A 12,042-nucleotide genomic window follows, 5' to 3' on the forward strand; every position below is an offset into this window, starting at 1 on the left:
TGATGTTCATCATGATCTTCATAGTGTTCTTGGTGTTCATCTTGACATTCATAGCATTCTTTCATGCATCACATGTTTTGATCTAAAAATTTCATGCATTGCATAATTTTCATGTTTTTCATAAAAATTTCAAAAATAAAAAAAATATCTTTCCCTTTTTCTCTCCTCAAATTCGAAAATTTGGATTGACTTTTTCAAAAATTTTTAAAATCAAGTTGTTTCTTATGAGTCAAATCAAATTTTCAATTTGAAAATCTTATCTTTTTCAAAATCTTTTTCAAAAATCAAATCTTTTTCAAAAATTCTTAGTTATTTTCGAAAATTCCAAAAATATTTTTCAAAAATCTTTTTCTTATTTTTACATCAAATTTTCGAAAATAACATCACTAATTAATGTTTTGATTCAAAAATTTCAAGTTTGTTACTTGCTTGTTAAGAAAGATTCAAACTTTAAATTCTAGAATCATATCTTGTGATTTCTTGTGAATCAAGTCATTAATTGTGATTTTAAAAATCAAATCTTTTTCAAAACTACTTTCTAGAATATCTTCTTATCTTATCTTTTTCAAAAATATCTTTTCAAAATATCTTCTCTAACTTCCTAACTTCTTATCTTTTCAAAATTTGTTTCAACTAACTAACTAACTTTTTGTTTGTTTCTTAACTTTTTCAAAACCACCTAACTAACTCTCTCTCTCTCATTTTTCGAAAATATCTTCCCCCTTTTTTCAAAATTTCTTTTTAATTTATTAATTAATTTAATTTTTAAAATTGAATTTTCGAAAATTACTAATAATTTTTCAAAAACCATTTTCAAAAATCACTAACTCCTTTTCAAAAATAATTTTCGAAAATTCCCTCCTTCTCTCTCATCCTATTCTATTTATTCATTCATTAACTAACATCTCTTCCTCACATCATCACCAAATTCGAACCCCCTCCTCTATCTGTGTTCGAATTTCTTCTTCTTCTTTTCTACTAACAATAAGGAACCTCTTTACTGTGACATAGAGGATTCCTCTTCTTTTCTTTTTCTCTTCTCTTTCTTATGAGCAGGGATAGAGAAAAAGGCATTCTTGTTGAAGCTGATCCAGAACCTGAAAGGACTCTGAAGAGAAAATTAAGAGAAGCTAAATTACAACAATCCAGAGACAACTTGATTGAAAATTTCGAACAAGTAAAGGAGATAGCAGCCGAACCCAACAACAATGCAAGGAGAATGCTTGGTGACTTTACTGCACCTAATTCCAATTTACATGGAAGAAGCATCTCCATTCCTGCCATTGGAGCAAACAATTTTGAGCTGAAACCTCAATTAGTTTCTCTGATGCAGCAGAACTGCAAGTTTCATGGACTTCCATCTGAGGATCCTTTTCAGTTCTTAACTGAATTCTTGTAGATATGTGATACTGTTAAGACTAATGGAGTAGATCCTGAAGTCTACTTGCAGATATGTGATACTTGGTGCTTTTTCCTTTTGCTGTAAGAGACAGAGCTAGATTATGGTTGGATTCTCAACCTAAAGACAGCCTGAACTCTTGGGATAAGCTGGTCACGGCTTTCTTAGCCAAGTACTTTCCTCCTCAAAAGCTGAGCAAGCTTAGAGCTGATGTTCAAACCTTCAGACAGAAAGAAGGTGAATCCCTCTATGAAGCTTAGGAAAGATACAAACAGTTGACCAAAAAGTGTCCTTCTGACATGCTTTCAGAATGGACCATCCTAGATATATTCTATGATGGTCTGTCTGAGTTATCTAAGATGTCATTGGATACCTCTGCAGGTGGATCCATTCACCTAAAGAAAACGCCTGCAGAAGCTCAAGAACTCATTGACATGGTTGCTAAACCAGTTCATGTACACTTCTGAAAGGAATCCTGTGAGTAGTGGGACGCCTATGAAGAAGGGAGTTCTTGAAGTTGATACTCTGAATGCCATATTGGCTCAGAATAAAATATTGACTCAGCAAGTCAATATGATTTCTCAGAGTCTACATGGAATGCAAGCGGCATCCAACAGTACTCAAGAGGCATCTTCTGAAGAAGAAGCCTATGATCCTGAGAACCCTGCAATAGCAGAGGTGAACTACTTAGGTGAACCTTATGGAAACACCTATAACTCAACATGGAGAAATCATCCAAATTTCTCATGGAAGGATCAAAAGCCCCAACAAGGCTTTAATAATGGTGGAAGAAACAGGTTTAGCAACAGCAAGCCTTTTCCATCATCAACTCAGCAACAGACAGAGAACTCTGAACAAAATGCTTCTAATTTAGCAAATCTAGTCTCTGATCTATCTAAGGCCACTGTAAGTTTCATGAATGAAACAAGGTCTTCCATTAGAAATCTGGAAGCACAAGTGGGCCAGCTGAGTAAAAGGATCACTGAAATCCCTCCTAGTACTCTCCCAAGCAATACAGAAGAGAATCCAAAAGGAGAGTGCAAGGCCATTGACATAAGCGCCATGGCCGAACCTGTGAGGAGAGGAGAGGACGTGAATCCCAAGGAGGAAGACCTCCTGGGACGTCCAGTGGTCAACAAGGAGCTTCCCTCTGAGGAACCAAAGGAATCTGAGACTCATCTAGAGACCATAGAGATTCCATTGAACCTCCTTATGCCCTTCATGAGCTCTGATGAGTATTCCTCTTCTGAAGAGAATGAGGATGTTACTGAAGAGCAAACTGCCAAGTTTCTTGGTGCAATCATGAAGCTGAATGCCAAATTGTTTGGCATTGATACTTGGGAAGTTGAACCTCCCTTGTTCATCAATGAACTAAGTGATCTGGATCAACTGACATTGCCTCAGAAGAGACAGGATCCTGGAAAGTTCATAATCCCTTGTACCATAGGCACCATGATCTTTAAGGCTCTGTGTGACCTTGGTTCAGGGATAAACCTCATGCCCCTCTCTATAATAGAGAAACTGGGAATCTATGTGGTGCAAGCTGCTAAAATCTCATTAGAGATGGCAGACAGCTCAAGAAAACAGGCATATGGACAAGTAGAGGATGTTTTAGTAAAGGTTGAGGGCCTTTACATCCCTGCTGATTTCATAGTCCTGGATACTGGAAAGGAAGAGGATGAATCCATCATCCTAGGAAGACCTTTCCTGGCCACAGCAAGAGCTGTGATTGATGTTGACAGAGGTGAAATAGTCCTTCAATGGAATGAGAACTCCCTTGTATTCAAAACTCAAGGATCTCCCTCTGCAACCATGGAGAGGAAGCTTGAAAAGCTTCTCTCAAAGCAGAGTCAACCAGAGCCCCCACAGTCAAACTCTAAGTTTGGTGTTGGGAGGCCACAACCAAACTCTAAGTTTGGTGTTGAACTCCCATATCCAAACTCTAAGTTTGGTGTTGGAGAGTCTCAACAAAGCTCTGCACATCTGTGAGGCTCCATGAGAGCCCACTGTCAAGCTATTGACATTAAAGAAGCGCTTGTTGGGAGGCAACCCAATGTTTATCTAATTCTTATTTTTATTGTTTTTCATGTTTTCTTAGGTTCATGATCATGTGGAGTCACAAAATAAATAGAAAAATTGAAAACAGAATCAAAAACAGCAGAAGAAAAATCACACCCTGGAGGAGCATCTGTCTGGCGTTCAGCGCCAGAACAGAGCATGGTTCTGGCGCTGAACGCCCAAAATGGGCAGCTTCTGGGCGCTGAACGCCAGAACAGGCATGGTTCTGGCGTTCAACGCCAGAAATGGCACACAAATGGGCGTTGAACGCCCAAAATGGCCACCAACCTGGCGCTGAACGCCCAGAGTTGGGTACAAAGGCATTTTTACATGCCTAATAGGTGCAGGGATGTAAATGCCTTGACACCTCAGGATCTGGATCCCCACCTACCTCCACTCACTTCTTCTCACCACTCTCTTTCACACAACCCCACAAACACTCTTCCCTAAAAAACCCCTCACCAATCACCTCAATCTCTCTTCCCCATCACCTCTTCACTACTCACATCTATCCACTCTTCCCCATAAACCTACCTCATAAACTCCACCTACCTTCAAAATTCAAAACCAATTTCCCACCCAAACCCACCCATATGGCCGAACCTTAACCCCCCCTCCCTTCCCTATATAAAGACCTCCATTCTTCATCAAATTCACACAACACACCCCTCTACACTCTCCTTAGCCGAAACCATATCTCCCTCTCCCTCTCCATATTTCTTCTTCTTCTTCTTCTATTCTTTTGTTTATTGCTCGAGGGCGAGCAATATTCTAAGTTTGGTGTGGTAAAAGCATAAGCGTTTTGTTTTTCCATTACCATTGATGGCATCTAAGACCGGAGAATCCTCTAGAAGAGGGAAAGGGAAGATAAAAGCTTCCACATCCGAGTCATGGGAGATGGAAAGGTTCATCTCCAAAGCCCATCAAGACCACTTCTATGATGTTGTGGCCAAAAAGAAGGTGATCCCTGAGGTCCCTTTTAAACTCAAAAGAAATGAGTATCCGGAGATCCAACATGAAATTCAAAGAAGAGGTTGGGAAGTTCTAACAAATCCCATCCAACAAGTCGGCATCCTAATGGTTCAAGAGTTCTATGCCAATGCATGGATCACCAAGAACCATGATCAAAGTAAGAACCCGGATCCAAAGAACTATGTTACAATGGTTTGGGGGAAATACTTAGATTTTAGTCCGGAGAATGTGAGGTTGGCGTTCAACTTTCCATACATGGAAGAGAACGCACGCCCCTACACAAGGAGAGTCAACTTTGATCAAAGGTTGGACCAAGTCCTTATGGACATATGTGTAGAAGGAGCTCAATGGAAGATTGACTCCAAAGGCAAGCCGGTTCAACTAAGAAGATTGGACCTCAAGCCTATAGCTAGAGGATGGTTGGAGTTTATTCAATGCTCAATCATTCCCACTAGCAACCGGTCTGAAGTTACTATAGACCGGGCCATCATGATCCATAGCATCATGATTGGAGAAGAGGTGGAAGTTCATGAGATTATACCTCAAGAACTCTACAAGGTAGCTGACAAGTCCTCCACCATGGCAAGGTTAGCCTTCCCTCACCTCATTTGCCACCTATGCAATTCAGCTAGGACTGACATAGAGGGAGATATCCTCATCAAAGAGGACAAGCCCATCACTAAGAAAAAGATGGAACAAGCAAGAGAGCCCACTCATGGAGCTCAAGAGGCGTATGAAGCTCATCACCATGAGATTCCGGAAATGCCTCAAATGCACTTTCCTCCACAAAACTATTGGGAGCAAATTAACACCTCCCTAGGAGAATTGAGTTCCAATATGGGACAACTAAGGGTGGAACATCAAGAGCACTCCATCATGCTGCATGAAATAAGAGAAGATCAAAAGGCAATGAGGGAGGAGCAACAAAGACAAGGAAGAGACATAGAAGAGCTCAAGGACATCATTGGTTCCTCAAGAAGGAAACGCCACCATCACTAAGGTGGATTCATTCCTTGTTCTTGTTTTCTCTGTTTTTCGTTTTCTATATTATGTGCTTATCAATGTTTGTGCCTTTATTACATGATCATTAGTAGTTAGTAACTTTGTCTTAAAGATATGAATGTCCTATGAATCCATCACCTCTCTTAAAAGAAAAATGTTTTAATTCAAAAGAACAAGAAGTACATGAGTTTCGAATTTATCCTTGAACTTAGTTTAATTATATTGATGTGGTGACAATGCTTCTTGTTTTCTGAATGTATGCTTGAACAGTGCATATGTCTTTTGAAGTTGTTGTTTAAGAATGTTAAATATGTTGGCTCTTGAAAGAATGATGACTAGGAGACATGTTATTCGATAATCTGAAAAATCATAAAAATGATTCTTGAAGCAAGAAAAAGCAGCAAAGAACAAAGCTTGCAGAAAAAAAAAAAGGGCGAAAAAAAGAAAAAATAGAAAAAAAAAGAAAAAGAAAGAGCAAGCAGAAAAAGCCAATAACCCTTAAAACCAAAAGGCAAGGGCAAATAAAAAAGGATCCCAAGGCTTTGAGCATCAGTGGATAGGAGGGCCTAAAGGAATAAAATCCTTGTCTAAGCGGCTAAACCAAGCTGTCCCTAACCATGTGCTTGTGGCGTGTAGGTGTCAAGTGAAAACTTGAGACTGAGCGGTTAAAGTCAAGGTCCAAAGCAAAAACAAAGAGTGTGCTTAAGAACCCTGGACACCTCTAATTGGGGACTTTAGCAAAGCTGAGTCACAATCTGGAAAGGTTCACCCAATTATGTGTCTGTGGCATTTATGTATCCGGTGGTATTACTGGAAAACAAAGTGCTTAGGGCCACGGCCAAGACTCATAAAGAAGCTGTGTTCAAGAATCATCATACTGAACTAGGAGAGTCAATAACACTATCTGAACTCTGAGTTCCTATAGATGCCAATCATTCTGAACCTCAATGGATAAAGTGAGATGCCAAAACTATTCAAGAGGCAAAAAGCTATAAGTCCCGCTCATTTGATTGAAGCTATGTTTCATTGATAGTTTGGAATTTATAGTATATTCTCTTCTTTTTATCCTATTTGATTTTCAGTTGCTTGGGGACAAGCAACAATTTAAGTTTGATGTTGTGATGAGCGGATAATTTATACGCTTTTTGGCATTGTTTTTAGTATGTTTTTAGTAGGATCTAGCTACTTTTAGGGATGTTTTCATTAGTTTTTATGTTAAATTCACATTTCTGGACTTTACTATGAGTTTGTGTGTTTTTCTGTGATTTCAGGTATTTTCTGGCTGAAATTGAGGGACTTGAGCAGAAATCAGATTCAGAGGTTGAAAAAGGACTGCTGATGCTGTTGGATTCTGACCTCCCTGCACTCAAAGTGGATTTTCTGGAGCTACAGAACTCGAAATGGCGCGCTTCCAATTGCGTTGGAAAGTAGACATCCAGGGCTTTCCAGCAATATATAATAGTCCATACTTTGGCCAAGAATAGACGACGTAAACTGGCGTTCAACGCCAGCCTTCTGCCCAAATCTGGCGTCCAGCGCCAGAAAAGGATCCAAAACCAGAGTTGAACGCCCAAACTGGCACAGAAACTGGCGTTCAACTCCACAAATGGCCTCTGCACGTGCTACACTTAAGCTCAGCCCAAACACACACCAAGTGGGCCCCGGAAGTGGATTTATGCATCAATTACTTACTCATGTAAACCCTAGTGACTAGTTTATTATAAATAGGACCTTTTACTATTGTATTAGGAATCTTTGGACGCCTGGTTCTTAGATCAGAGGGGCTGGCCATCTCGGCCATGCCTGGACCTTCACTTATGTATTTTCATACGGTAGAGTTTCTACACTCCATAGATTAAGGTGTGGAGCTCTGCTGTTCCTCAAAGATTAATGCAAGTACTACTGTTTTCTATTCAATTCTTCTTATTTCTCTTCTAAGATATCCATTCGCACTCAAGAACGTGATGAAGGTGATGATTATGTGTGACGCTCATCACCATTCTCCCCTATGAACGCGTGCCTGACAAACACTTCTGTTCTACATGAATTAAGCTAGAATGAATATCTCTTAGATCTCCTAACCAGAATCTTCGTGGCGTAAGCTAGAATGATGGCGGCATTCAAGAGAATCCGGAAGGTCTAAACCTTGTCTATGGTATTCTGAGTAGGATTCAATGATTGAATGACTGTGACGAGCTTCAAACTCGCGAGTGCTGGGCGTTAGTGACAGACGCAAAAGGAGGGTGAATCCTATTCCAGCATGATCGAGAACCGACAGATGAATAGTCGTGCCGTGACAGGGTGCGTGAGCATATTATTCACTGAGAGGAGGGGATGTAGCCACTGACAACGGTGATGCCTTTGCATAAAGCCAGCCATGGAAAGGAGTAAGACCGATTGGATGAAGATAGAGAAAAAGATTTTTTTTTTTTTTTTTTTTTTTTTTTTTTTTTATATTGCATGAGATTACAGAAAGGATAAAAAAAAAAAAAAAAAAAAAAAAAAAAAAAAAAAAAAAAAAAAAAAAAAAAAAAAAAAAAGAAGAGAAAAGCAGAGGTTCAGAGGAACGAAAGCATCTCTATTCGCTTATCTGAAATTCTCACCAATGATTTACATAAGTATTTCTATCCCTGTTTTATTAATTATTTTCAAAAACTCCATTACTATTTTATATCCGCCTGACTGAGATTTACAAGGTGACCATAGCTTGCTTCATACCAACAATCTCCGTGGGATTCGACCCTTACTCACGTAAGGTATTACTTGGACGACCCAGTGAACTTGCTGGTTAGTTGTGCGAAGTTGTGAACCATGGTATTGGTATCATGTTTTTGGCGCCATTACCAGGGAAAGAAAGAGCGATGAATTTTACATAATCAAAGTGTAATTACAATTTCTGCGCACCAAGTTTTTGGCGCCGTTGTCGGGGATTGTTCGGGTTTGGACAACTGACGGTTCATCTGTTGCTCAGATTGGGTAACTTTCTTTTCGTTTTCTTTTCAAAAGTTTTCAAAATTTTCTTTTTTTTCTTTTCGAATTTTAAAATGTTTTCAAAAATAAATTATTCTATGGCTTTAAAACTTTCAAGAATGAATTCTAGAGTTTCATGGTATCATGTTTTTGGCGCCATTACCAGGGAAAGAAAGAGCGATGAATTTTACATAATCAAAGTGTAATTACAATTTCTGCGCACCAAGTTTTTGGCGCCGTTGTCGGGGATTGTTCGGGTTTGGACAACTGACGGTTCATCTTGTTGCTCAGATTGGGTAACTTTCTTTTCGTTTTCTTTTCAAAAAGTTTTCAAAAATTTTTCAAAAATCTTTCAAAAATTTTTCTTTTGTTTTCGAAAAAAAAATTTTTTTTAAATAAAAATGTTTTCAAAAATAAATTATTCTATGGCTTTAAAACTTTCAAGAATGAATTCTAGAGTTTCATGGTAACATGTTGAATCCTATCTGGCTGAAAAGCCATACCCAAACTCCCTTGGGATTGGTCTTCAACTAATCACCTCAATGGATGTAAATCCATTCTAAAGCTTGAATGGCTATTAAGCCATGTCTGACCCTTTGATTGGAGCTTTAGACTAAAGAGCACAAGATTCCTGGAATTCATATTAAAGATTTTGAAATCCTTATTTTTGTTTTTCAAATAATTTTTGAAAAAAATACAAAAAAATTAGAAAATCATAAAAATCAAAAATATTTTTTGTGTTCTTGCTTGAGTCTTGAGTCATGTTATAAGTTTGGTGTCAATTGCATGTGCATCTTGCATTTTTTCGAAAAAATTCATGCATTCATAGTGTTCTTCATGATCTTCAAGTTGTTCTTGGTAAGTCTTCTTGTTTGATCTTTGCATTTGCATGTTGTGTCTTTTCTTGTTTTTCATATACATTCTTGAATTCTTAGTGTCTAAGCATTAAATAATTCTAAGTTTGGTGTCTTGCATATTTTCTTTGCATTAAAAATTTTTCAAAATTGTGTTCTTGATGTTCATCATGATCTTCATAGTGTTCTTGGTGTTCATCTTGACATTCATAGCATTCTTGCATGCATCACATGTTTTGATCTAAAATTCTCATGCATTGCATAATTTTCATGTTTTTCTCTCTCATCAATAAAAATTCAAAAAAAATGAAAAAAAAATCTTTCCCTCTTTTCTCTCTTAAAATTTCGAAAATTAGATTTGACTTGTTCAAAAATTTTTAAAATCTAGTTGTTTTTATGAGTCAAATCAAATTTTCAATTTAAAAATCTTATCTTTTTCAAAATCTTTTTCAAAAATTAAATCTTTTTCAGTTTTCTTAGTTATTTTCGAAAATTCTAAAAATATTTTTCAAAAATCTTTTTCTTATTTTTGTATCAAAATTTTCGAAAATACAATAACAATTAATGTTTTGATTCAAAAATTTCAAGTTTGTTACTTACTTGTTAAGAAAGATTCAAACTTTAAGTTCTAGAATCATATCTTGTGATTTCTTGTGAATCAAGTCATTAATTGTGATTTTAAAAATTCAAATCTTTTTCAAAAACTAATTTCTATCATATCTTTTCAAAAATATCTTCTTATCTCACCTTTTTCAAAAAAATTGGTTTCAAAATATCTCTTCTAACTTCCTAACTTCTTATCTTTTCAAAATTGATTTTCAAAATTTGTTTCAACTAACTTTTTGTTTGTTTCTTATCTTTTTCAAAACCAACTAACTAACTCTCTCTCTCTCCAATTTTCGAAAATCTCTTCCCTCTTTTTCAAAATTTCTTTTTAATTAACTAATTAGTTCTTTTTATTTTAATTTTCGAAAAAAAAATTACTAACCCTTTTCAAAAGCCATTTTCGAAAAATCACTAACTCTTTTTCAAAAATTATTTTCGAAATTCTCCCTCTCTCATCTCCTTCTATTTATTTATTCTTCTACTTACACAGGGACCTCTATACTGTGGTAAAAAGGATCCCTATTATTATTATTTTTCTGTCCCTCTTTTTCATATGAGCAGGAGCAAGGACAAGAACATTCTTGTTGAAGCAGACCCTGAATTACAACTATCCAGCAAGCACCTATCAGAAACTTTCGAACAAGAAGAGGAGATGGCAGCCGAAAATAATAATAATGCAAGGAGGATGCTTGGTGACTTTACTGCACCAAATTCCAATTTACATGGAAGAAGCATCTCCATTCCTGCCATTGGAGCAAACAACTTTGAGCTGAAACCTCAGCTAGTTTCTCTGATGCAACAGAACTGCAAGTTTCATGGACTTCCATCTGAAGATCCTTTTCAGTTCTTAACTGAATTCTTGCAGATCTGTGATACTGTTAAGACTAATGGAGTAGATCCTAAAGTCTACAGGCTCATACTTTTCCCTTTTGCTGTAAGAGACAGAGCTAGAGTATGGTTGGACTCTCAACCCAAAGACAACTTGAACTCTTGGGATAAGCTAGTCATGGCTTTCTTAGCCAAGTTCTTTCCTCCTCAAAAGCTGAGTAAGCTTAGAGTGGATGTTCAAACCTTCAGACAGAAAGAAGGTGAAGCCCTCTATGAAGCTTGGGAAAGATACAAGCAGCTGACCAAAAAGTGTCCTTCTGACATGCTTTCAGAATGGACCATCCTGGATATATTCTATGATGGTTTATCTGAGCTATCAAAGATGTCACTGGACACTTCTGCAGGTGGATCCATTCACTTAAAGAAAACACCTGCAGAAGCTCAAGAACTCATTGACATGGTTGCTAATAACCAGTTCATGTACACTTCTGAGAGGAATCCTGTGAGTAATGGGATACCTATGAAGAAGGGAGTTCTTGAAATTGATACTCTGAATGCCATATTAGCTCAGAATAAAATATTGACTCAGCAAGTCAATATGATTTCTCAGAGTCTGAATGGAATGCAAGCTGCATCCAACAGTACTCAAGAGGCTTCTCCTGAAGAAGAAGCTTATGATCCTGAGAACCCTGCAATAGCAGAGGTAAATTACATGGGTGAACCTTATGGAAACACCTATAATCCATCATGGAGAAATCATCCAAATTTCTCATGGAAGGATCAAAAGCCTCAACAAGGCTTTAATAATGGTGGAAGAAACAGGTTTAGCAATAGCAAGCCTTTTCCATCATCCACTCAGCAACAGACAGAGAATTCTGAGCAGAATCCATCTAGCTTAGCAAATCTAGTCTCTGATCTATCTAAGGCCACTGTGAGTTTCATGAATGAAACAAGATCCTCCATTAGAAATTTGGAAGCACAAGTGGGCCAGCTGAGTGAAAGGATCACTGAAATCCCTCCTAGTACTCTCCCAAGCAATACAGAAGAAAATCCAAAAGGAGAGTGCAAGGCCATTGACATAACCAAAATGGCCGAACCCAAAGAGGGAGAGGAGGACGTGAATCCCAAGGAGGAAGACCTCCTGGGACGTCCAGTGATCAATAAGGAGCTTCCCTCTGAGGAACCAAAGGACTCTGAGGCTCATCTAGAGACCATAGAGATTCCATTGAACCTCCTTATGCCCTTCATGAGCTCTGATGAGTATTCCTCTTCTGAAGAGAATGAGGATGTTACTGAAGAGAAAACTGCCAAGTTTCTTGGTGCAATCATGAAGCTGAATGCCAAATTATTTGG

General features: G+C 37.7%; 2 non-coding genes across 2 annotated transcripts; both read right to left on the reverse strand.

Moving 5' to 3' along the window:
• Nucleotides 1-1,596: 1,596 nt before the first annotated feature.
• On the reverse strand, nucleotides 1,597-1,704 carry LOC112768111 (small nucleolar RNA R71). The gene has a single exon (XR_003185549.1). It is a non-coding gene; the product is annotated as a small nucleolar RNA R71 (small nucleolar RNA).
• A 9,205-nt stretch (nucleotides 1,705-10,909) lies between these two features.
• On the reverse strand, nucleotides 10,910-11,017 carry LOC112768391 (small nucleolar RNA R71). Its single transcript, XR_003185827.1, has one exon. It is a non-coding gene; the product is annotated as a small nucleolar RNA R71 (small nucleolar RNA).
• Nucleotides 11,018-12,042: the final 1,025 nt, after the last annotated feature.

This window comes from Arachis hypogaea, chromosome 17 (genome assembly GCF_003086295.3).
Source record: "Arachis hypogaea cultivar Tifrunner chromosome 17, arahy.Tifrunner.gnm2.J5K5, whole genome shotgun sequence".
Classification (NCBI taxonomy): domain Eukaryota; kingdom Viridiplantae; phylum Streptophyta; class Magnoliopsida; order Fabales; family Fabaceae; genus Arachis; species Arachis hypogaea.